Genomic DNA, 25,705 nt, shown 5'->3' with positions numbered 1-25,705 from the left:
ACAATGGACCACTGTCGGAGGACCTCTTGCTAGGCGCGTGGCCACAGAGTTGGCAGACGACAGAGACAATGCGTGCACTTTCACGTTTCCTAGGTGACACGGGCCTGGACTCACGCCTGTGATACCAGTTGTGTAATGTGTCATTCACCTCGTTCCTCCCATTATCATTCCCCATTGTGACCCTTTTTCTTCCCCTCTTCTTCTTCCCTTACGTAGAGTAGCAGGCCAGATGCTCCATTATCCGACCGACCTCTCTACATTTTCCAATCATTAAGATACTCCTCCTCTTTATTGGGCGAACTTGTGCCCAGCAATACAAGTAACACTCAAGCACAACGATAGCAGCGAGAAAAGTCGGCGATCATCAGAAATCTGGTCAGCGGGAAAGCACGTCTGCTTTATACATGACTCGTCGAAGGTTCCAGTGTAATCGCTGGTGCCCGCGTGGCTTCCAGAAACCACAATACACAATTCGCGTCGCGCATACAATCAGGTTACAAAAGGTTTGGTGACAACCAATGGATAGAACTGTCGATAGCATTAGAGAAAATCCTGATACACCCAGGTGCGTCCTGCGACGACCGATAACACTTAAAATTTTTTAGCCGTTGAAAGGCGGTGACCAAAGAAATACGAAATATCCGTGTGAATATGATTTCTGTTCTGAGCAGTCCTTAGCGTAAGAGCTCATACCCGAATTTAGATTCTAGCCTGTTTCCTTTTACCTCTTTCTCGAGTTGTCTTTCCCGCATTTTCGTGCGCTGACTTGACGTTCCAGTGTGTTTTATCTTATTTCTGTTGTAAGCTGTTTTTAGTGCATTTATGTCACCTGACTTCACGACTACCTTTCCCGTTCTTCTTATTTTTTTTTATTTCGCTGCTTTCTTGTTACTTTATTTTTACTAAGTTCCATACGAGGAGTACCCGGCACCGCTTAGACGGGCCAATATCTCCTAAATCTCATCTATTTAAAAAAATGTACGGCCCAACTACATTATCACTGATGGCAACTGGTCGGTAACCTACAGTTTTATCCCCAAAGGAAAGCATCGTGAATTCTTTCCCTGAAGCCTTATGCACAATGGCCCGTATTCACGAAAATGTTATTGCGCTAGAGGTGCTTATAAAAGTAATGTTAGATATTCTATTAGGTATTCTCTCGAGGTAGGTATGTTAGGTATTCTCACCAGCTCTCGGAACCGCGTGCAGAAATAGCATGAATGACCATGTAGACAGAAAGTGGTGAAGGAAGACGACGTTCAACTGACTGCCTCTGCACCGGTCCCAGAAAACGCCAACCGTCCCATTTGGTCTGCCTTGTAGCTTTGTGGCCAGCCAATTGCTAGCATCTCTTATGAATGAAAAGCTTCATGAATTCGGCCCGAAGCATTTTATTTGCAAGAACTGGTTCTCATTTGTTATTAGGCTGCCTTCGCTAATATGTCCGCCATCATAATTGGCGTGGCGCCGGTTCTCAAGAATTGCTATAACGCACAAATTTGATTGTGAGTACGGGTTTAAAAGCTTTGTTACTTACATGTGCTTCGGCGCTATATGGGCTACAGTGCCATGTCAGGCATAGCGTCGTCTCAACTGAGATTATGCGGTGTAGCAGCATTTCGTCTTTCGCTGATATTTCAGCCACTAAAGGTGTAATGGACTCATTTGTGTTTATGAGGTGCTGAGAAATGACTGTAGTGTGAAAACCACTGAAAATAAGAGATATATTTGCAGAGTCTTCTGAAACACCATGCAAGTACGTAACCTAATTGAATATGACTGTTCTATTTCTCTAATTAAATTTAAAAGGGTTGGGTTTAAAACAAAAGCTACACCGTAACATTGGCAAGCCGTCGCCACCACTGTGGAAAGCAGATAGCATGATGCAAGGAACCCACCTTGGTTGCTCAGTGGCTATGGTGTTAGGCTGCTGAGCACGAGGTAGCGGGATCGAATTCCGGCCACGGCGGCCGCATTTCGATGGGGGAGAAATGCGAAAACGCCCGTGTACTTCGATTTAGGTGCACGTTAAAGATCCCCAGGTGGTCGAAATTTCCGGAGCCCTCCACTACGGCGTGCCTCGTAATCAGAAAGTGGTTTTGGCACGTAAAACCCCATAATTTTAATGATGCAAGGAGATAACAAGCTCAGACAATGGCCTAGTGTATGATTAATTCAACAACAAACAGGCAGTGCGCTAGATCGGTATCAGTAACTTTTTTGTTTATACCGCAGGATTCCATCTGCTCTTATCAGCCACCGTTCACAATCAGCCCACAACGTAAGCAGGGCACCGCTACGACCACTGATAAAGCGTCAAAGGAAAACAAATGGAACCTAATCACTAGATTAACCTGCGCGAAGGCCCAATTTTGTAAGGGTCTTTTACTTCCAATCTTAATTATTTCTTATGATCTGCCCCGCTGAGGGGCCGCTACAAACGATGGCGTGGCCGCGGCTCCATGCGAGTCAGTGTCGAAGGGCAACAAGGGTGGCATATAAACGAAATCATTGAATACAGCCGCTATTTTCTTTAATCTTTGGCTATATGCGTTCTCTAAAATGTCGGAGCCAATCACCCCAACAAAGGAACAACTGTCCTCATATGTATTCATTAGTGCTAGATTGACGAATATTTGTTTGGAAAGGAATATAGTAGCACGCGTGGCAGCTATAAATGAGCACTCTTTTGTAGTGCCTCTATGTCTATAATATAAGGCACGCACACACACACACACGCATAAGCACACTCACACACTGTAGGCGCCCGCAGGGATATATTGAAATAGTTCATTACCAAATTTCACCGCCGACAGACGCAGCAGTTCGCTAATTGGTAGTTTAACTATCGACTATAACCGGCGCATATGGTAACGTGTTTAGTTTACCTTAATCCTGCGCTGAAGTTAGGCAGTTGTATTCAAGAGCGCATAAAACTGGTAGACCTTGCTCGAAGTTTCGCTGTGGCTGCAAATACATCGATGCTGGTTCGTGTCTAACGCTATTTACCATAGAACAATAACTTGCTTGCATATGGACGGAAATAACCTCTCAGTATAGTACTACATGTATACAGCAGTACAACTTTATGGCCAATCTGCAGATATAGATTAGTATAATTTACGGGTAAACTCTGTCTGGTGAACGCATCACAAGACTTGAATTTGAATTATATCGCAGCCCTCAGCAGCCTTGTGGACACTTGGAGACTCCGCCTAACAGCAAAACTTTCGGTATGGTCAACACAGACACGAATGTTTCCGTTCTGCGTCTGAGGGCCCCCTTTGAGAACTGCACCCACCATCAAACCACCGCATCTTTTTATTTTTTCTCCTTTTTCTGATCGCTGCTGTTCTGCTTACCCAGGCAGAAGTGATGGCGTGACGTGGGGATAACGTCAGAAATACGTGCGAAGGTAAGTTAAGATAGATGGCCTTGCGGTGAAGCCCGGCTTTCCGCTACCCTCCGCAATACCACACGCATGAAATCGAAGGGAAGAAACTAGAGCCGATGGTACTGACGGAAACATATATATATATATATATATATATATATATATATATATATATATATGAAATAAACGGCGCAGGAAGTATAGACAAGATTGGAAGGTATAGGCCACCGAAAAGTCTAAAAGAAAGGGTAAAAAGGAAAATCAGGCTTTAAAAGAAATAGGGAGAAATAATGACGTGGAAACGGGAGAGCTGTTACGGCAAACGAAGCGAACAACTGGAATTCGTCGTCCAATTATAACGGCTCTCGAGAAAGTTCCGTAAGGGCCTCGTTTGCAGGGCGAACGGAGACTCGGTTTCCGATGCGTGGCGCCAGATGGACCCAGCTCCTCAGTTCGTTAGCGTCTAGGCACTCCCCCCCTTGCCGCCGTTGCATTCTGCAACCCTCCTCCCCCGGGCGGGACCCTAAGCCGCCTCTGGATCCCACGCCGCTTGCTACCATCGCGACACTCTTTGTCTGACCTAATAGCGTGCAGTATCACTGTGGCTGTAAGGCTGGTGTCAGCGTATCAGAATTGCTACAACGTGCAGATAACCTGCACGCAGGGTCGTTACGGGTATGCAGCGAAGATGCCGTAATGTTTAGTGCAGGCATGAACTTTTATACAAGCTTACCTGATGTAGAAGTAGCCCCGCAGTCGTTAAATCACAGTGGTAAGGATGAGATTTGCAGCCTGTGGATTGGAACTTCTTAGCTCACGCTCTGTGAAACGGATTCAGTGTTCGTACTCGGCGAGCTTTATTTTGTTCTGCTGACTTCGCGTCGTAACGTAAGCCTTGTTTGGTAGTTTCGCACTATTACCGCGAAGTTCCGCAGAGACTTGTATGTTTCCGATTTCATTTTTAACGCAAGAGTGGCAGTCGCATTAAGGTGAGGTCGCGGTGCCATTGGCATAGCGAGCGTCATCGAGGGGGAAAAAAAGGAAGTTTTTGGTGACCGTAGACTATCCATAGACTATCAAAACTAAAAAAAATTATATTGCAACTTCTTGTGGTTTACAGCGGGCTCAGCATTTGGAGTGGTGTATTCTGTAGAGGAGATAGAACATGGATGATTTAACATCATAAACATATACGAGAACCAGGGGCGTAGCCAGGGGGGGGGGCTTATGGGGCTTCAGCCCCCCCCCGAAATTTTTTCGCGCTGTCCATGCACCGCCGACCAAAGCGAGCCCCGGCGCCGGAAATCACTCTGGATTTTGTCTAGAATGTCTTTTTGACGCTCGAAAAGACATTTAACCGCGAAGATTGCAAACTCGGGCTGGATTTTGTGGCAACGCCCATACACCGGGAGTCACATAACGCCAAGCAGTCCCATCCGAGCACAAAGTTTCAAGGGCGCTTTGGTGGTGAGCGGGCTCGCCGCGGCATCTCACTAAGGCCACGGAATATATGGAGCGCATAGATAACAATTGCGAAATTTTATGGGTATAAATCTCATAAGCTTTAGATGTGAAAGGTGCATTGACATTTGCAAAGTTGTGCTTTAGATTTTCAATTGCGGAACTTTGTGGGTTTAATGTTGTTATAAACATTTGACGCCAAAGGTCTATTGACTTTTCTAAAGTCTTACATCGGAACATACAACGAGACAATTAAGCCAAATCAACACACTAGCAGACGAGTTGACAAAGCGGGCAGCGAGGTCCAATGAGACGAAGCGTTGGGGTGGTTCATTTGTGCCGTCATGTCACATAAAAAAATATCAACATTTTTTTAACATACGCCAGAACATTCATGTCAAGACACTAAAGCCAGCCAAAGTAACTACGTTCTTATTTATTTTTTTCTACTTTGACTTTTATTCGCGATTACTTTGACTTTTATTCGCGGGCTGCCCGAGCCAGCCAGAGCGTATACGTTTTTCTCGTATGGCCCCGACCACCATGCGGTGCAATTCGGTGCGCGTTCGGTTTGCTCTGGCCGAGTGTATTTTCACCTAACAGAGTTTTGGACGCTTGCAGACGACAAAAAAAAAAAACAATGGTCGCTCACCGCCCTCACTGTGGGGACTCGAAGGATTGCACCGCATTCCTTGAGCGGAACCTTTCCGGAAAGTCTTGTTTCGCCGCAGTAGTATACTGAGCAGTATGCGTATGGGTCTCAGTGGACCAAGCGTCTATTGTTTTCTTCGGCATTCCTCCCATAGCCCCATTAGGTGCCCGAAGTAGGCATTAGATTCTGGCCAACGTACTTTCCTATGCGTTTTTTTTTTCATTTCGGTGCCTCCGCCTCACAGAAAAAAAAATACATTGTTGCGGCGCAACGAATTGTCGCATGGTGAAAGTTCGATTTTGATACTTCTTTTGCGGAAAGTAATGGGCGACGGGACGCTTCAGTTGCCGGATACGTTTATTATGTTATTGCGAAAGCAATTATATGGACATTCCAGGCGCATTCCTGCCGTCGCCGTCGCCCTCATGTTTCGTATAAAGTCCAAGGGTGATAACATCGTGACCACGCGCTGCATGCTGTATGTGCGAGTGAAAGCGTAGGAGGGGAGGTGGAATGGGTGAGCCGACGATGGTGGCTCAGTCTTGCGTGCGCAAAGGAGAAAAGCGGGGAGCAAGCGCGCCGCCTTCCGTCGCGCGCAATACATCGGGGGGAGTGGATGGAATGGGGGCGGAATCTAGGATTCTGTAAATCTATGATTGTGCAACATGTTTATTTGCCTTGTTTGACGCATTATATACAGTTACTTCTTCTTACATACATAGACTCATTGGAGACTTATACGTATACTTAAATATCTTGTTGCGAGGTTTTGTGTATACATGCAGTGAACTTTGTTTCCAGTGACACTTTTTTGTCCTTTATCAAGCTGTATTTTCGCATTTGTATATCCCATTGTATATTTGCATTTCTAATGTTCGAGGGCGAGTCAAATGAAACTGAGCCTACCCTAACCGCTCAATAATGGTTCGGTTCATTATCTGCGAGGCATGCGCGTAGGAGAACAGCATGTCTCATTTACAAAAGTGACACGCAAGTGTGAAGATAAATGTTCTTTAATGACGTCATACACTGGGTTGAATATGGTTGCGTCACGTAATGGACACTTCAAAAGTTGAACAGCTCGGTGTCGTGAAGTTTTTGACAGCTGAAGGTGTTTCCAAAACAGAAATTAATCACCATATGACTGCCGTGTACGTTGAACGCTTCATTTCATTGACCACTGTGAAGCGTTGGAGCAAACGGTTCAAAGGACGTTACAAAGACATTCCAAGACCGGGCCAAAACCATCGTGAAATACATATTTTACTTGTATTTACAGTGCGTAGCTTTCAAGAATTCGTTTGCAGCATCTTTGGCAATGACAATGCAGTTATTATTCATGTATTTGATCCCTCGATAAAATGTTTAAGAGGAAGCTTTAGCTCGGGCCCAATCCGACGCGGCCTATTCATATACTTGTAAAACGCAGAAACGCTTTTCTGAGATAATCCTGCTAATCACTTTTATTGAAATTGGTTGCATTTGAGAAAGTTAAATCCTAGTGTCTGTTGGAAACAGAACTTCGATTTAGGGCCTGAATTCTGTTTAAAATATTTTGAAAAATTCGAAAGTTTGAAAAAATAGAAGCACGACGTCTACAAACTAATAGCTATGCATGAAGAACAGATATTGTGGTTCTGTGAACGGCATTTATTATAGCAGTCAAAGCGGACAAGTTTGCTGTGTCAATTTGTATCTTACGTGAATTGGTTACGTTGTGTACAAGGGTTCTGCAAAAGCCGTATTTCCACAATACTACATTTTTTTGAGATTCATGTGTAACATATATATTTTGTCCGCTGTAGATGTACTATTTGATGCAATTCACAGAATTGTGATATCATTTTTCATTGTTGAGTCACGGAGTTTTAAACTTGATATTTTCGTTTCCTGAAAATTTTCGATTTTGGCCAATTTTTAATAAAGAATTGACCTCCTAAATGAAAAATTCGAAACCAGTAGTCACTAGAATTAAACTTTTTCTTTTAATTGGAACAAACCTCCTCAAATTTTGTGAAGGGGTTGCAGGGAAAAACGAATTCCCCTTCTACATGTACTTAAATAGGAGCACCCGAGCTAAAGCTAAAGCTGCACCGTGCAGCTACATATATATATATATATATATATATATATATATATATATATATATATATATATATATATATATATAGGGCCAGTGGCGTAGCCCCCCCCGAACAAAATTTCTGGCTACGCCACTGACGAGAACAGCAACATATAGGAACGTGGCAAGTATAACCTAGCATATATAGCGTAGGGATAGACTCATTGCACGCTCAGCCATCCGCCTAAACTTGCCGACGTTCGCAGTTGCCGACGTTGCCATGCTGATTGAAGCACATTTAGTGCAAGCACCTAAGCGCCCCGTTACTTTCTAAATTAAGATCAATTTGATGAGTGTAGGAAAATGTGATGATTATCTGCACTGAGTGACGTACAAGCATATCAATATCAATATAATCACTGGAAAACTCTGCTTGTCTGGGTTTTCCCAAGAAATGTAATATTTCAGCAAGCTTTTTCAATTTACCTGCCAGACAGTTGAGCATAATTTATAACGAAACACTTAACAAATGATGATACTTGGGCAAAATTTCACAGCTTACCTACCCTAGTTCTTAGATGCAATGGAGAAACGCTGATGTTCCAAACGAGAGTATTCGTGTTCTTTTTTTTCTTTTTCGGGCGCATGTGCTAAAGTTATCGAGCTTTCCCGCTCTATGCGTTCCAGCATACTGTTTAGTTAATGAATGTATCACTTCTTCAGAAGCCTAAATGAACTTTTCGACCAGAACCCTCTGCATTTCGCGCCGCCTACTCGTCGAAACGAGAAACAAGCTGTATAGCTTGACGTCGTGAAGATGCGACAGCTCTACCATTGCATTGGCGTAGGTAAGGAGGATGAGCGTTCACAGCTATGTAAATGGGGGAGCTCCTGAGCGCACAGTTCCTCCAACTGCAACAAACCCACCCGCCGCTTGCATTGCATAAAGTAAAAGTTTTTAGCCCAAGGCCAGGGCCCAAGCGGTAGACTGGAGGAAGTTACAAACCAACACCTTCCCCAACTCCATTCATCTCAGGAGGATATATCCAGACATCTACTCGAACAATAACTGAAAAATATGCGGTAAGCAGGGTTCACGCATCTCTCAGACACATTCTCTGGGAATGTGAGGTTATAGGAAGAGAAGATGCAGTCTATGAAGCTGCGGCGCGGTGGACGGCCGCGCTGCACAGCTCAAACCTCCAAGATCAATTATGGGTCATCCAGCAAGCCCGTAAGGCGGCGAGGAGATAGGATCTACGGACCTCCTCGGCGGCGGCCTAGGCCCAGGCCATGATTTTGCCGGATTTTTCGATGGAGTGGTTACCACCACCACCGATACCATCGTTCAAATAGAAGTATAAAGAATGTATAAACGTGTGCAAAAGCTCATTGTACGCATATGTACTTTTCTTCCTGCACCCTGTGGTGCTCCCGTAGGGCCGAACTATTTGCGGGGAATGGATATATGCATTTTACGAACGTCTCTTACAAACCACTGTAGTCGTTATGTTTACCTTACTCCTGCGTTCATTATCGGTCCTCCTTGTTCAAAATCATGCATGTGTTCAACATACCGAAAGAGGACGGTGACGCTGTCAGACATGTGGTGACCTCTGGTGGAACAGCTTCTTCATCGTGCTGGGAAAAAAGAAGAAAGACATTTGCTCACACACCTGATGACCAAAGCTCTACTTTCTTGCGCGGAGCGTGACACCAGAAAAAAAGAAAGTTAACAGAAAAATGAATCTACTTCTAACTTGGCTCCATGGCCCAAGATTTAAGAGGTCACAGTGTTGCTTTCCATACATAAGTGGACTGCGCACGCTGTTTCGTCGACGATATTACCTTCTCTCACCTCTGCCAAGTTCCGTAAAATTTCGATGGAAGGTGCACACACTGTTTTAACACTATAGGGTGGTAGACGATAATTGCTGGACGTATGCTGCGCACTCTTTGCGACTGCCTCAGAAAATCTCGTAGCTTTAGCAACACTGCACGTTACAACGCAATATCGGTGCAGTGCTGTTACTCCTGGCTGAAGGCACTCTGGCTGTCCTGCCTCTGGCCTCCGGACCTGTCTCTTCCATTCTATTCTTTCTCTATTTCATAGCTTGTTTTATTGACTTGCACCTTCTGTCCTCAACCCCCTTCTTTCCTCCGGATATCTTCCCTTTTTTTTTGTTTTTCGTGCTACGTCCGTCCCCTTTTCCATTTCTTTTTATCTTCCCTATTTTACCGCATCTTCTGAACCCGCCGGGCTCTCTCTTGCGGCAGGCCTTGTGGACTATAATTGGATGGCTGCGGAAGATTGGCACTAACAAGCGCTATTGGTGCCACCTATGGTTGCCACTAACGAGACGCGGCTCCAAGTCTATCTCGCTGCTGTTTTTCTCCTTTGGGTGACGGACGTATACTTTACGTAGGGCTTATCCGTCCCTGTGAATTATTTGGGGGCTATTTTTTCTCCCCTTATCTCCCACATTCTCATCTGCCCCTGCGGATCCACATTTATTCGTGTATATATATCGCTGAATGATGGACTTTGCCACAAAATAAGTTAGCTTTTATATCCTGGCCTGGTGTTCCCTGATTCTGCTCACGTGACCAGTACGCACAGGTACAAATTTTGGTTATTTAAAGGAAGTGTCCTTGCAATTCCATTTCCTAAATAAATTTGAGGCAATCAAATTATTCGCAAATATTTTTTTCCTTAGTGAGAATTTTTTAAAATCCGTTTGAGAAAGTATAGGCACAAATTTATCACGACCGTTAGGCATGCAGCGAGCTCCACTGTGATGGGACTGAGCAGAGATAGAGGCGGAAGAAGAATAAGTGTAGCAGAATAAGGAAAACCAAACCAACACAAACCAAAATCATGGCGTTATCCGTCAGGATATCTTTTGATATGTGAGAACAATGCATTTGGTGCAGTCGAAGAAGGACCAAATGAATCAAGCTAACGACTGTGGGATGAAACGGCCAGGCTCACCTGGAGAGCTACCAACTGCACGGCCATCCCACAGCCGCGATTTTTTGTATTATCATGATTATTTTATTTTTATTATTATTATTATTATTATTATTATTATTATTATTATTATTATTATTGTTGTTGTTGTTGTTGTTGTTGTTGTTGTTGTTGTTGTTGTTGTTGTTGTTGTTGTTGTTGTTGTTGTTGTTGTTGTTGTTGTTGTTGTTGTTGTTGTTGTTGTTGTTGTTGTTGTTGTTGTTGTTGTTGTTGTTGTTACTGCGAAGACAAAGCTGACTACGGCAGAGCTAATCTCCAGACACATGGTCTGAGAATACACATTAGGCTGCATGATATTGATCGACTATTTTCTAATGGACGAAGCACTTTCCAAATAAACTTTCATCGGACTCGTCAGCGACAACGTTTATGATAGCAGTGATGCGGCTTTATCCGTCGCAGTTACCGCAGCAATAGCAGTTAATGGGTCTCTTGAGCCAAAAAATGACTGCAGTGTCCAAAAGACGTGAAGTTCTCGTGCTACCAGACATTTTTTAACGGAGTGACAGATTCCGCCTTGACATGGGTGCATTATTTTACGAGTACGCATGCCGACGGAATGAAAGGAAGAATGGTGAAGATAAAGTGCTGAATATGAGAACATATTTGATTTGAAATTTATTAACCTGCCGTCGATTTGCAAACCAGAGGAAAAAAAGTACCCTGCAGTTCCGTTCGGAAAATTAGTCATTGCTCTAAACACTGAAAACATTTTCTCCTTCGGGGCATCTACATTGGGTTTTAGCCAGAGGAACGTACGCATAGCCGTCTGCGAGTTCCCTTGTGACACAAGGACAATATCTGGCTAATTTACTGATTTATTATTCATTATTTTATGAAGTGTCAATTTATTTGATTAAAATGTATTGCCTTCTAGTATACAGTTTTTTTTTCGAAAAGTACACGTTTACCTCCAAGAAAAAAAATTCTCTAAGATTAGTTTGTCTACTTTAATTCACTGAACAATTTTCAACTGTTCCCTCACATATATGTTTTCCCCACAAGCTTTCTCTCCCCGCCCCACCCGTTTAACCGCTGGCTTCTTGGCGAATAGCTTCTTGGCTTCTTGTCGTAGTAGGTATGCGCCATAATATATATAGAGAGAAAAAGGCAAAGGAAAGACTGGGAGGTTAACCAGATATTATCTCCGGTTGGCTACTCTGTACTGGGGGAGGGGAAAGGGGATGCAATAGGAAGCAATCAAGCAAATGTGCTTAACTAGTACGACTTGCGTATCAAAGACCACGTAAGCGACCCGTGGAGCTCCTTGCGGTCAAGTTTATAACGGCATCTGAGAATCACGCTGTAGACCGTTGGGACAGCGCAATGTTCTTCAAGCACCACTCCGGCAGTCTCTTGGGTTACTCTTATGAGATAGCCTCTTGAAATAGCCAAACCTGTTAGACTGGAATCTTCGATAGTGCGTCTTTGATTCTCCACGGCATGACAAGGGACGCGCAAAGGCAAATCCAATCAAGATCTCCAAAGACGTTCGATGAAATGCTGCATGCACTCAAAGGTGTTTTCTTCAACAGATTACTGCGGCCTCATTTTCAAGAGTCACAGCACTCAGTCAGTGGCAGTTTCCTGCCTAACGGGGCCCTTAACCAAGACATATCTTCACTAACAGCGCCCGCCATGCCCGACAAGTCAACTGGGAACCAGTCAAGGCGAGCAAGTGAAGGTGCACAGTTACAACTAATGATCAAAGATGAGGCTGTATTTTTTTATATGGAATAAAGTCCTCAGAACGATGCTGGGATGAAGCAACCACGTGCGCGGGGCTCTTTTGCGACGTAGTCTAACCTGCTGTTATAAAATGGCAGCCCCTTCGAAGTTCGCAGGTGCCATGCGAATTCTGCCGCATTGAGTGATCTTTCTTTCCTGCTTTGTTTCTTGTTCCCCCATTTCTGGCTCTGAATTCTTGTTAGAGGGAATGCTCACGAATGAAAGACGTCCTGCACGTTTAAGCGTCCTGCTCTAGAACGAACAAACCTGCATACGCTTCCAGAACTGTAGCCTGCTAGTCTAACCAAGTCCTTCGACGTGACGTAATGACAAGACGTGAAACGGAAAAGCAAGGCTGCCGGCACGACCAGAACTGACTTTCCTGTATAGCACGCGCGGTTCGCACTACCTGCCTTGCTTTCACTCTTCACCTGGTGATCACTCTGTCTTCCCTTCTTTCTCTGTTTTCGCCCCGTTACCCCTTCCCCCAGGGCAGGGTAGCAAACCGAACGTGCGTCTGGCTAACCTTCTTTCCTCTCCTTCCCTTTCTTCCTCCCTATATCCCTTTCTCCCTACCACTATATATATATATATATATATATATATATATATATATATATATATATATCACCAGTAATCATATACTCGCCTAAGCTCATTTACTGTTTTCCTCTAGGTTCGCAAAACAGAAGTAACAATGAAGATAAATTGCCCCAAACTGCATTATAGCAGCCACCAAATTTTCTGTAGCGCGGTATGTAGCTTCCACCACTAGTTTATAATCTATACTGCAAACGCAAAAGCATCGGCAAAGCCGAAATAAGGCTGCCTTCGCACCACTGGAGCAATTGAGAAAAAACTGGCTGAAAACTACTACTTGCTTGGAACTTTAGGCACAAATAAACCATCATTTAACCCCTGTAACCTGAGTGAAGTGATATGAGAAGACCTCACAACATTTTCTCCTGCTGGCAAAGTAATGTGCTAAAGAAGCTCGCGAGTCATCCGGCAGCGTTCCGCGATGTCAGTGACGTGAACAACGCGTCAATACACGTGTCTTCGTTTCTAAATGACGAAAATCGAAAAGGAGACTGTCACCTGCGTGACGAAATCGCTACCTCTGCAGGTGCAATACAGCATCGCTCAAATAGTTTCATCGTGGCAGAGATCCACCGGCCTTGTTGCGAGGTAGGGGCGGGGGTCGTAATAACGTCGGGAAGCTGCTGACGGCGAAATTACCTCTCTTTTCGTCGTGTTTGTTTCTCGCATGGGGCAAGACAAACATCGAGGAATGTGGATTGGTTTCCAGAGTGGTAACAAGGAAAAGCAAATAAGCGACCGAAGGGGAAATCTCGAGATGTTTTTTGAGGCAGGGTCCAGCAAACAGATGCATTATGGCGTTCCTAAAATCACTTGCGACGAAGACATTCGTCTCTCTTAGGTTCAGTGCGAACATTTTCATTTCACAACGTCCTGGCACGAATTCGGAAACACATGAGAAAGGCACACCCCTGTGACGAACTATCCCTACTTCAGGCGATCGGTAACATCAAGTGTTGGTTCGGTCTTGTTGAGCGCTGTTTTCCGCTGCAGGCACAGTTTAATGAAATGAAAGTTTAGGGTGATCAAGACTCAGAAGATTGAGTCCTAATCTCTGGAGACCTTGGAATCAACCATTCAATACCTTTATTTTGGTGTAAAAGCAAAAGCTTTCAGAGTTTTCACCCCAAATTGTTTTTGAGTTCAGCAATATTAAACGCGCAGCGCCGCTGGGAATGTATCAGGCAGTGCTTGTGTTTTGGTTAAGAATTAAAACTAATTCTGAATATTCGCATCCTCTGAGTCTGAAGCTGGTCACGTGTGCAGAAAGTACATGGTTCAAGTAAATATTAAAGATAACAATTATGCTTACGCGTCTAGATTCTGCATTGACTCCTTTGGTAGTATTTTTTTCCTTTCTTACGTCTATCTATCAAATATATCAAATAATATCAAACAGTCTATGTATCAAATATGCCAACATAACGTTTCAGACACTTGCCAAACCAAAATCAGACTCTTACGCAAGACTGAAAGAATATTAATCAAGTTGATTGCAAAAATGAACGAAAGACAGACATACAAATGTCAAGTTCACATCATCCCAATAGTACTGGCAAGAACCTGCCAACGGAGGTTAATTGGCATGTGGCACCTACGGGACTCCTTCAGCCGACAGCAGTGGTCTAACCACTCCACTAACGAACTCCCGAAGCGACTCGAAGACGGTGAAATGGGGGGGGGGGGGGGGGGGCGGGGAGGGTGGATGCTGCCACGACTGAATTTCGGTGGTCCAGCAACCATCACAGCCGCGAAAGGCGAAACCGAGCGTAGAAAGACGGCAGCAGACGTCGCTTCGGTCATGGCAAGCCATACATGTGGTTTTAAAAGCGAGCTGTAATGGGTTAGAAGAGCAGTGCGGTAAGTACGGGGAAGAGGCAGGAGAGTCTGCGAAACGGTCTTGCACAAGAGGCCTCCGCCAGATGTCCCCAGTTTCCACCACACTAACGAGACGCAGCCGTCGGTGCCGCGGCTCACCTCCACCCTCTCTTCCACCATCTGCCCTCATCCGCCACAGCAGGTTTGCAGCAATAGGAGAGTGAGAGAGCGCGATGCATAGGAAGAGGGGGGACGCCGCGGCTGCCCCTGGGAGCGGCGGCGGCAGCCGCCTCTAATTGGACGAGGAACGACGAGGGCGACCGACCAGGAGATTGGCACTAACAAGCAGAATTGCGGAGCCACCTCCTCGAGTTGCTTTTAACGAGCACCTCTCTCCCCACCTTCTTGTCACACGCTCACCCTTTGTAGCCGAAGCGCGTCGTCGCAGGCCGCAGCCTCGTCACAGGCCTCTGCCATTGCTCTTCCGCATCCTTCCACGCGTCCAGGTGCGCGCGAGCACACCGGAGCTTCCACTGCCGCTTTCTTTTCGCGCTTGCACTAGGGCGGATGTGTCGTCTCGAACCCTCACCTCGCTTGCATGTCTGATCCCCTCCCCCCCCCCCCCCTTTTCTTTATCTGGATTTATATTTCAATCTCTCTTTGGTTCTGCGCCTCGCTCGGCAATCTCTGCCGTTCCGATGTCGGCGAGTGAGCTGCCTCTCTAACAAAAGGAAGAGGCTCCCAATTTAGCCTGCTTTGGCGGCTGCGCGCGCTAAAGCAGAGCCATGGGTAGGCCTATAGCCCCAAGGCCTTGCGCCACCACCCCTCCTCCCCCCAAACATTTCGGACTCATTTTCACCGTTCTTTGCTTTGCAGCGGCTTCCCAACTTTTTGGTCTTCGTCTCGCGTGCAACTCTCATGACGTCGTCGCGTCTGCGAGCGGACGATATTAAAAACCCGCTCTGTGGGTTCAGTAGCAGCGTACCGCGAGCAGGCTAAGTCCAACAGGCGACGCAACCTCCAGCCAGCTGTTAATACTTGGTACGTTGCAGCTACAAATCAGATGAGGGAGACATAGAGAGACGGGAGTTTCGCTTTCGCGTCGAGAACAAAAAGCGTTGTTGCTCCTTTTTCCGTTTTTTGCATGGGTAAAGTAAAATCGGTAAAGCGGCGCGCAAGCACAACCTTCTCTCTCTCTCTATTCCCGCCTTCTCGCTTTCTCTAGGCTGTCGCGCGCGCAAGCGAGCCCGTCGCGACCGTGTTATGCCAGATATTACGGTTTCAGCGCTTTCACTCTGTCGCAGGTTTTGCATATACGGGACGCAACGATGCCTCTCCGCTATATAGCCTGCCTTTTCTGGCCCTGCTCGCAGCTTTGCCAAACAAGGGCTTCAACTGCATAGCTCAGAAGGCGGGTCTTTTACCAACTCTCCCACCTGCGTCTTCCCTCTCTTTTATATCGTCGGTGCCTTTATTAGCAGTCGAGGGTTGCGTACGTATTGGCCGCGGCGAGCGCAAGCCACGAGGCTCTCCGCGGTGTGGCAGTGTAATTAAGATGTCACATCTTCTCACTAGCGCATTGTGTGTTCCCTGTCGACGTTGCTAAACGTCAAAAAGAAGCAGGGGTGCCCATGTGCCTTCTCCTCATTCGAGAAGCTTCAGCTACCTTGTGGTAGGATCTTACAGATGGTGAGGATAGAAACCAGTTTGAAAGTGGTCGGCCAATGCATTTTAGTAATTTAGTAATTTAGTTTTTTAGTTTTAGTAAGTTCGGACATACGTGTTCACATACAGTATGTGTGCTCGCGAAAGTTACATCTGTGCGCTTTTATTTGCTATATAAAAAAGGACACTTCGAAGATTGAACAAATATGGGTAACCGTTGATGTAAGAGTGGAGAACGTGACTGAAGGCGATCTACAGGAGACAAGAAGTGACTGTCGCAGTGTTATCTAGCTTCCCCGAAAGCCATTGTTTGTCTATGTAATAGTGGCATAGCCAACTTTTACATCAAGGGATGCGTGCCTAGCTATAATTATTTCTATAGAGGGGGTTTCAGTTAACTTGGACCGAGATTAAAAAAAACACCCCAAAAGCTCTAGTGAAATCGTAGTGACTGCATAGTAGCGGCAGTCGTGCGTACTTACGGCCAGTATTTTTTTATCACGACATATTCATGAATTAATTGTTTTTGATTAGTTAGTCAAACATCACTTACAGAGCATACATAGACAAGGGACCAAAATAACGACGAAGACAAGCGCTGTCTTCGTCGTTCCTTTTGTCCCTTGTCTATGTATGCGCTGCAAGTGATGTTTGAAGCAATTTTATACCAACTACCCCATACCCAAACCTTGCTTTAATTAGCGAACGTTTTAATTTTTGCTTGAATCGCAAACATGTCAATTACAAAGTTGCAGGGCACCTTAAATAACCCTCTAATCAAGAATTTATTTCGTGTTGAAGTGTGCCCCTGGCTTTTTTTTTTTTTGAGAAAGAACAAAAGCCCGCGAAATGCACGAAATGTGAAATGGATGCGCGCTCGCCGTTACCCAAGCGTCTCCAAGCAACCTTTGAAAGATATACGGCTGCATTCGTTTATCACCGCATCGTACAAGGCCTCGTCATGTAGGATGTCTCGAGAGGTTTCGCGACCTAGCTAGTGCTGTGCGATAAGCGTCAGCATCTGCGGACTCAAGAATGTTGTGCTTGATCATTAGGCGCTTGGGATAGCTTTAACCTTCGTGTACCGCAAAACAAAGCTACAAGTGAAATTCAACCAATGTTATAAAAGAACAATGTGGAAAAGAGCAGAAAAAAAGAAAAGACCTCTCTCGGAAGAACAGAAAAGAGCTACTCAGCAGTTTATTTCAATAAAAGGTAAACCAAAAGCACGTAAGGCGTCTCAGCCGCCCACAAAGAAACATCGAAAGCTGCAACTGGTTTAGCCATTTACCCTTTCTGTCTTTTGAACTCCGGAAGAGTCGCAAGCTTTTTTATGTAAAGATAAGGTGAAATTATGAAAGAGCGGTAAAGAGTCACGCTTTACACCCGCTTTGAGCGGTTATATTTCACTGCCACTTATAGCACGTGCTCATACAGGTCACCGTCTGAAGCCAATGCCGTATTTACTTCTTTACAACACTTGTGCTGTTGCAGCTTTGACCAATGGCGTTGGAATCTCGCGGCAGTCTGCTTATTTTTGCCTTTAGGGCGTCCGGTCTGATAGTTTCGCTGTTATACACGCGATCTTTCACGTAGCCCCACAAGAAATCCAGTGGCGTCATGTCTGGCGACCTTGCAGGCCAGCTTACAGGTCCATGTAGGCCAATCCGCTGTCCAGAGAAAAGCTTGTCGAGACACGCTCGTGACTGACTACTACTATACGCAATAGCACCACCGTGTTTAAATCAGATGTTCCGAATGTGCGCAAGTGGAACGTTGCAACAGGCGTCGTTAACAGGGCCCTCTTGGATGTCGTTGACGCAGCGTTACGTTGTTAGTGTGTTGTCAAAAAAGGTGGGTCCGATGATGTTGCCATAAAAAATGGCGCGCCACACATCAAACAACCACTGGCATTGGTGTCGTGTTTCCGCCAGCCAGTGGGGATTCCTATCACTCCAGTAGAGCGCGTTGTGAAGATTAACTTGTGCGTTTCTGGAGGAATTAGCCTCATTGATCCGAAGCACGCGAGTAAGAAAGTCCGGTTCTTCTTCACATTTCGTGAAAATCGAATTGGCAACATCAAGTCAGTTTTAAAAATCTCGGACTTGAAGTTTTTGATGAAGATGTACTTGGTACGGGTGCATATGACCTCTTTTTTAAAATCCTCAAGGCACTAATGGCCTTGAGGTTCCGACCCCCGCACTGGCGCTGCCCACATTACCGTGAGGGTTAGCAGTACAGAATACCAAAACATCCATTTCCACTTCTTGAACTACCATGGCAGTCCTGCGTCGCTTTCTTGTGAAGCTATCCATCTTGCAAAGGAATTTGCACGTTCTAAGTATTGTTGACGTACTAGGGCGTCCTCCACAATGCCACATCCGGAATAGCTTGGCTGCCTTCATCTTGTCGCCGTGCGCCGCCCCCAGAGCCAGGACACTAAAAAGGCGGCAAGGACAAGCGCATGCATCATTTCAGCCTTCTGATCATTCGTGAAGGGCCTGACTGTCTTCTTGAAGAGCAGGTCGCTGACGTGGTACCGTTGAGATTTCCCATTATCATCTACGCACTGACACGTCAAGCAAAAATTATTTACGAAATCGACAACAGCATATGCTGGCCGTACAGATCCGCGAAAGCGCATTAGAGGGACATGCATTGTCTGCGCAAGGTTTGTTTCTACTGCTAAAGGGAACAAAAAGAACATACGTTCCGGGCGCGCCTATCTACAGAACAAGATAAGTGCGCAAAATCACAGTACCAAGTGCGCCGTCACGGTTTGCCGGTTTCTGCATCACACACGACTGCAAACGTTTATTTGGTGTTCCCGTTTGTTGACTTTCTTCACTACGGATGCCAAGAGGTTAATTCTTGGAATTAAAAAGAAAGACAGAGAGACGAGTTCGAGGAAACTAGCTTCTATTATGGGGTAATAAGAGGACGCTACTCGAAGCGACGAATGTATTGACTGAATAAAAATGAGCATGTCTCAAGCCAGTTGATTTTTTTTATCTTTCACATCTTTAAGTGCATCCACGCGTAGAATAATGAACTGTTCGGCTTCGGTACAGAGCACGTGCTAGCTTGAACAAATACATGGCCTAAAGCCAACCTGCAAAGCCGACCCTCCAGGGAACACATGCCGCCGATCTGGCAGCTCTAGAGAAGACGGGTATAACGTCAATAAATGACATAGCGCTCACTGTTGCACATGCGTTTTGAATCATAAGGGCCGTCATCATGATCAAAATTAATGTGTCCGTGCGTCTGCCAATCGTACACACGCACGCACGCACGCACGCGCACGCACGCACACGCACGCACGCACGCACGCACACCCACACACGCACACACGCACACACACACACACACACACACACACACACACACACACACACACACACACACACACACACACACATGCACTTGCGTTTGTACGTTAAAAGCTCCGCAAAACTTCCATTTGGCGGCAAGAAAAGTGAGAGTGAAAGGACAGGGCACATTAAAAGCAGCCCTTAAGTGCTGGAAATGCGCTAACATGAATGCTGCATTTGGCGAGGGAAGCATAGAGAGCGTTTGCCGGTCTCCTTTTGCTTCGCCTGGGAGCCTTGCCCGCCTCTTCGCGTCAACCTGCGTCTCGCTAACATGCATTCGCACTCGACCGGAACGGAGCGGGCGCGACTAAAAGTCGCGCGCGCCAAGAGAGAGAAACGCGTCCGACGAGTCGAATCACACCGAGAAAGAGACAGCAGCGGACGCACTCAGAAGAAAGTGGGTCGCTCATTTGGGACGGCATGATGCCGTCGTGAAGCCCACCGGCTTCCCAGCACAGTGCCGCTTGCCGCTCCGTGGGAGGACATTAAGAGGGGCGGAAAGAAGAAACAGCTACTGTCGCTAATGCTGGCTGTGTAGTAGGCTCGCGAACAGCATTTTGCTTTCATTTGAATCCCATTAAGGGCATCCCTTCGTCGCCGCCTGGTGGTGCATTTCGCTGTCCTTTATCTTTTCTGCCTTTTTTTTTCTTTCGGTGAACCTGACGCTCTAGAGCTACTCACCAGCGATGCAGTACCGATAAGAAGCCGGCCTTGAGCAAAGGAAATAAGTTTTTTTGCATAACGGTGCGCGCTAGCACTTACGTTTGAAGCGTTCTGCGAGTTCTGTGGGAAAAAATGTTGAATTCGACACCAGTGCGGTTTCCCGGGAGCATATTCAGTCCACTTAAAACAGCTTTTCCGCATACTTCATGCTTAAGTATTCGGAAGTGCATTCAACTGTCGCGCGGTAAGAACTCAACTAGTATGTAAGCGTTGGGTGGCCAAGCCTGAAGTATTGTGCACTGTGTTTTAAGCGCTTTAGCAGAGTTAGAGTTGCTGCATAAGTACTTCTTTAAAGAGTTACATGGTGTCAGCCATCGCATACAGTCACTTATTCGATACGCAGTGGCGAGCACCTTGTTGTACTTTTGGCAACTGCTGCGCACATCACTAGCGTAACAGTATGCGAAAGGCGAAGCATGTAGGAAAGAGCGGGACAATGGCTGACCTTTGAGTGAAGGTTATTTCACTCGACACTGCCCCATGGCTCAGGAATGTGGATTGCAGTTCCCACCATGCACTGAAATGGTTGCTGCGTTTCAGTGACACTTCGCGGCAATTTCTCGGCGAAAATTTTGTAACAAAGCGCCCTCGGCGCGTGTACTCAAAAGTTGTGGAGTGAAGATGTGTGTTTTAAGCAACCTCTCGTTGTATAGCAGTCACTGAAACGTGGCGGTGACGTGCAATGTCTGCTTCACTCGAGTGACAGTGCTATAATACACATGCTTATGTCGAGAGAGGGCTTCGAGCTAAGGCACATTTGGGTGAACACAGAGTTACGCTTCAACTTATTCAATCGCAAGCCGATGTCTGACAGATACGCGCGCGCATTTGATGAGCAGCAAACTATCGCAACGCGTCAAGTCGCTAGAATTCGTTAGCTGGTGAACCATGGTATGGCTAATACTAGATGTGCCTATTGATTGAAGTCCAACAGTTCTTTACTAACGCGACAACATACTTCTCCTCAGATAATCGTCTCATACTAAGGCTCTCACTTGCATGCGATGGTGTAGGCTGAGGAAAATACACATTTTCTGTTATTTTTTGGTGATTCATAGTGCCATCTAGTATCCCCTGCTGACCAACAATCTGTGCAACTCATGCTTTAATGTGCGGCTTTGCTTGCTGTCTAAAATTTCCGGTCGTTGTGACAAAATATGACACTTTGTTATTGCGGTTAACAAGTTTGCTTTTCGACAGGCGCACCCCATATGGAGGACGTCTGTCCTCTTGGATATGAAACAGAAAGAAAAGAAAGAAATACATTGCCATTCCTACCTCCAGCGCGGTGAATTTTACTCGGAAAAAAAGGGCCCGCTTCCCACCGAGAAAGTTCGTGCGGCGTGGTTCACGGTCCGTTTACTCTCGTTCGCCTCACTGAAGTACTAGCCTGCCGATTGACAAGGCCTCCTGTTCGTCAAGTATATTACAGCATCGCACAACGCTTTTATGGTCGTCCCCTTCAAAGTGGGCGCATAGACGCGAAGGGAAATGGGAGGGAGGGAAAGGAGGGGTTCAGATTCGGTCCTCAGAAGCTGCGCGCCGCCCGCTACGTTGAACGAGCCTCCAACATTTGGCCGGAAATGCTGCGAACGACCATTCACGTTCGTTAGCACTGGGGGATGAGCAAACGAACTGGAGGAGCCGCCGCACCTTCTCGCCAGTTGGGGATGGGGGAGGAAGTGAGCAAGATGGAGAGGGAGAAGTGTACAAAAAAAGTGTGCACACGACACAAGGCCCGGTGGGCGAGCTGCTTGGAAAGACAGAAAAGTGAAAGGGAGCTCGGCCTCACGAGAGGTGACACAGCCGGAGAGGAGCGAAAGATCTAGGTCCAGGGCTGCTGCTGGTGCAGCAACAGCAAGAGCAGCGTTAGCGATCGGCTGCTGCTGCTGCTGCTGGAGCGCGGGCCCAACCGTGTTCCGGCAGAGTGCAAAATCAAGCCTCCTCCCCTCTTTTTCTCGCGCCGCGTTTCGGGAACGCTGCGCGCCCCAAGCGCGCGCGGTGGCAAAAACGGAACCGCCGCCGCCCAGGAGGAAGGAGCGAAGCGGATTCCTTACGCGCGGATTGACACGCTCAATGAGTTCGTTAGAGGCGAGCCCCACGGCCGCGCTCTCTGCCGCAGCAACCCCGGCGAGGCGCGCCCGGCCCAGCGGCGACGTGCCGCGCGGCCGCTTTGCGTCACACGCCCGGGTTCCACGCAAAGCGGCGGGCTTAACGAAGGGAGTCGACGCGCGCGCGGTCCTCGCCGTCCTTGGGTCGTTTTCGCGAGGGGGGTCTCACCCTGATTGAGTGACAGCCTCGGCGTTGGACCTCACCCTCGCGTCGCTCTCGCCCCCTCCGCGCCGTCTTGCTTTGGTCCGTTCGCGATAGGTATAGCAGTAGTCCCGGGAAAGAACGCGCAACGCTGGCGCTGGACGGTGAGCGAGAGGGGCAGAGGGAAGTGGCGGAGGGAGACGGGCTTCATTTGCCCGTATTTGCCCTGATTGTGCCGCCCGGCTGGTTCGCATTCCCGGCCTTGCTTGCTTTCTGATTGTTGGCACAATTCGTCGTTACGAACGGCACGCGGGCTCCGGTGGTACCGGCCCCCGCTGCCGAGTAATTAAGAACCGGGGCCGCGGCAGAGCTCACGCCCGGTATGGCGTGATACGCGGGGGCGTTTATGTCGGCGCTGGAATCGTCCGGCGGAACGAACATGCCTCGAGAGGCGAGAGCCCGTGTGTGTGTGTGTGCGTGCCGCGTTTCCGGTCTGAAGCTCGTCATGCCGACTACCTCAGTCGCTCGCCTTCGTTGATTGGGTCCGCACTCGTGCGGGCTTCTGCGCTTCGTGCTTTTCGCACGGTGTTCACTCCAAGCCCCTTTGATTGCCCTTGAATTTCTGAACGTGTGTCGTGGTGTCACCAAGCATCGCTGGCGCCATGCACGAAGATATATTGGTAGGGGTGCTCTGCTCTCGTTTCTATTCTTATACCAGACAAATTAAGCACATATTATGCAGTCGACAAACTAAATTGAAAATAACGTATAGTTCGTGATACGCTCAATTTCAGTCTTTTTATTAGAATTTAAGCATCTGATTGTTTACGAGCAGCTGTCGCGTCATGTAAGGTTATGTCATGTTTCATGATTCCATTGTAAGACCCCGTTCCACAAGACGTAAAGCATTAATGGGACCGCTATGCATAAACTAGAAACTTGATAAATCAAATGTGGTACATTTCCGAGGTACAGAGGTACATTTCCGGCCGTCTCGCAAGATTAGCACCATTTTGCTTCGGGGACGAAACTTTCTGTCCTCACGACATGCCACGCCATGCACTCCGGAAAGCGCAAGTTGTGACAGTTTGCCAGAAAAGTCAGCAATGTGTGCTAATGCTGGCTGTCACATGAATTCCAATACATCGTTTAAAGCTCGAATCATATAACGTCCGTCGTTCAGCCTTGTCTTAGTGCACGTACGGCCATTCATGGAACACCGTAAAGTATGTGCTCTTGAGCTGTTTTCATTATGAGCCGCTGATCTGTAACGTGATAACGAATCGCCCATGCGAAGCCTACTTCCATAACAGAAAAAGTGTTTTCATTAGGAAATAAAGTTACATTACAAACCGGGTATTTGTGGGAGGGAGATAACGTTACCTATCATTAGGTGCAGACTCACGGGAGCACTGAGTGGACTTGTTTGTCACAAGCCAGGCTCCAGTAAGAGTATTACGTGATGGGAGTGTATGTTTAATAAGTAGTTACAAGTACAAGCTATACAAAGTTAAATTGTTACAAGACCTGGGGCTCTATACCGCAAAGATATTCCAAACTTTTCTATTCCAATTATGCAATCAGCCCTTCGCGATAGGTCAAAAACTTTTTTGGACCACCCCCCCTTTGCTTATCTGTCATGCGACGTCACGACAACTGCGATTGCTCCCAATCTGACATGACGTGTACACACTGATTATGCATGATTCGACCGAACAAAAGAAAAATTATTATTTCTGATTCAACGCTTTTCGCCCTTAACCCTCTGCTATTGGTCAAAAGGTTTCAGGCTGCACCCACTTCACCTGCCTGTCACGCGACGTCACAAAACTGCGAAAACTCACTGCGTCAAGGTGGCGTGCACGCGTTGAAGATGCATTAATATGCCGAACAAAACTGGATATTTTTTTCTGAATAGCCGGAGACTGCCCCGTTCCGAAAGGAATAGAAGATGGCCGCTGCCGATCGCTCAGGCACGGGCTACTCACACCTGCCGTAGGGCACGAGTTTATTTGCGTACAACAAAACTTTTTGCGTGGCCGTATAACGCTATCGAGCCATCCTGGCATGCATACGGTATCGCTCTGCCAACTGTTCTTTGCTGAGGATCCGTTTTAGCGGCATTTTTAACTGTCCGTTGCCCGCCACCGCGATTTTAGGCGAGTCGCCGCAAGCTAAGTAAGGGATAGCGGACTTATCGCAGACGCTGGCATCTCCCTTTTCATCCGGATATCTATTTTCAGCGCATTGGCTGAGCCACATCGAAACCTTCTCCACTTCAACGTCTTTCTCGCCTCTCGTCAGCCAATTAGATAAGAAAAACCGCTCAGTGTAGGCCATGTTATTCGTTGTGAAAGTAAACAAAAGTGACCTCCTATAAACGAGGATATACTTTGATTGGGCTGTTCAGGCAACGCTGCGTCTCACCGCTCTATTTCTCGCGTCGGCGGTTACGTAAATTTGACGTCAGGAGATTGGAATAAAAACACATTGGAATAGTTTTACGTTATAGGGCCCCTGCGCAGACATAAGTACAATGTTATGACATACTTATTAAAACAAGGTGAAATTGCATAATAGTTAGCGAGGGCACGAACGCGACAAAGAACAAATAAAACGGGTTAATTTAGGCAAACTTGAGTGGTCGCCATGGGTGAGAGGAAAGAGAGATATAAAATATGGAAAGGGGAAAGTCGTACTTCAGAAAACGTTGACTGCAATTCTAAACGTATTGCGCAAAACAATCACCGCTAGGTGCAGAGCGGAGAGACACAATAGGAACGAGCGCAGACTACCAGCTGTTGATTTATGGGAGAACCAGCAAGCCAATATAAAGGCATGATGCAGTTGTGCCACACGGAGACAGCCTTTCGTTAAAAAAAAAGTCCTTCCTTCGTACATACACATCTCCTCTGCCTACGCGTGCATAAAGGTCATTTTATAC

General features: G+C 46.6%; 1 long non-coding RNA gene across 1 annotated transcript in view; it reads right to left on the bottom strand.

Moving 5' to 3' along the window:
- The window catches only part of LOC135898770 (uncharacterized), a 114,619-nt gene extending 92,717 nt beyond the window's left edge, over positions 1-21,902 (bottom strand). The window contains exons 1-2 of the long non-coding RNA XR_010563409.2: positions 21,787-21,902; positions 9,147-9,210 (exon numbers count right to left, since the gene is read on the bottom strand). This is a non-coding gene — a long non-coding RNA (uncharacterized lncRNA). The remainder of the gene's footprint in view (positions 1-9,146; positions 9,211-21,786) is intronic.
- Positions 21,903-25,705: the final 3,803 nt, after the last annotated feature.

This window comes from Dermacentor albipictus, chromosome 3 (genome assembly GCF_038994185.2).
Source record: "Dermacentor albipictus isolate Rhodes 1998 colony chromosome 3, USDA_Dalb.pri_finalv2, whole genome shotgun sequence".
Lineage (NCBI taxonomy): Eukaryota > Metazoa > Arthropoda > Arachnida > Ixodida > Ixodidae > Dermacentor > Dermacentor albipictus.
The sequence above is the reverse complement of the archived record's forward strand: the minus strand, read 5'-3'. Positions and strand labels throughout refer to the sequence as shown.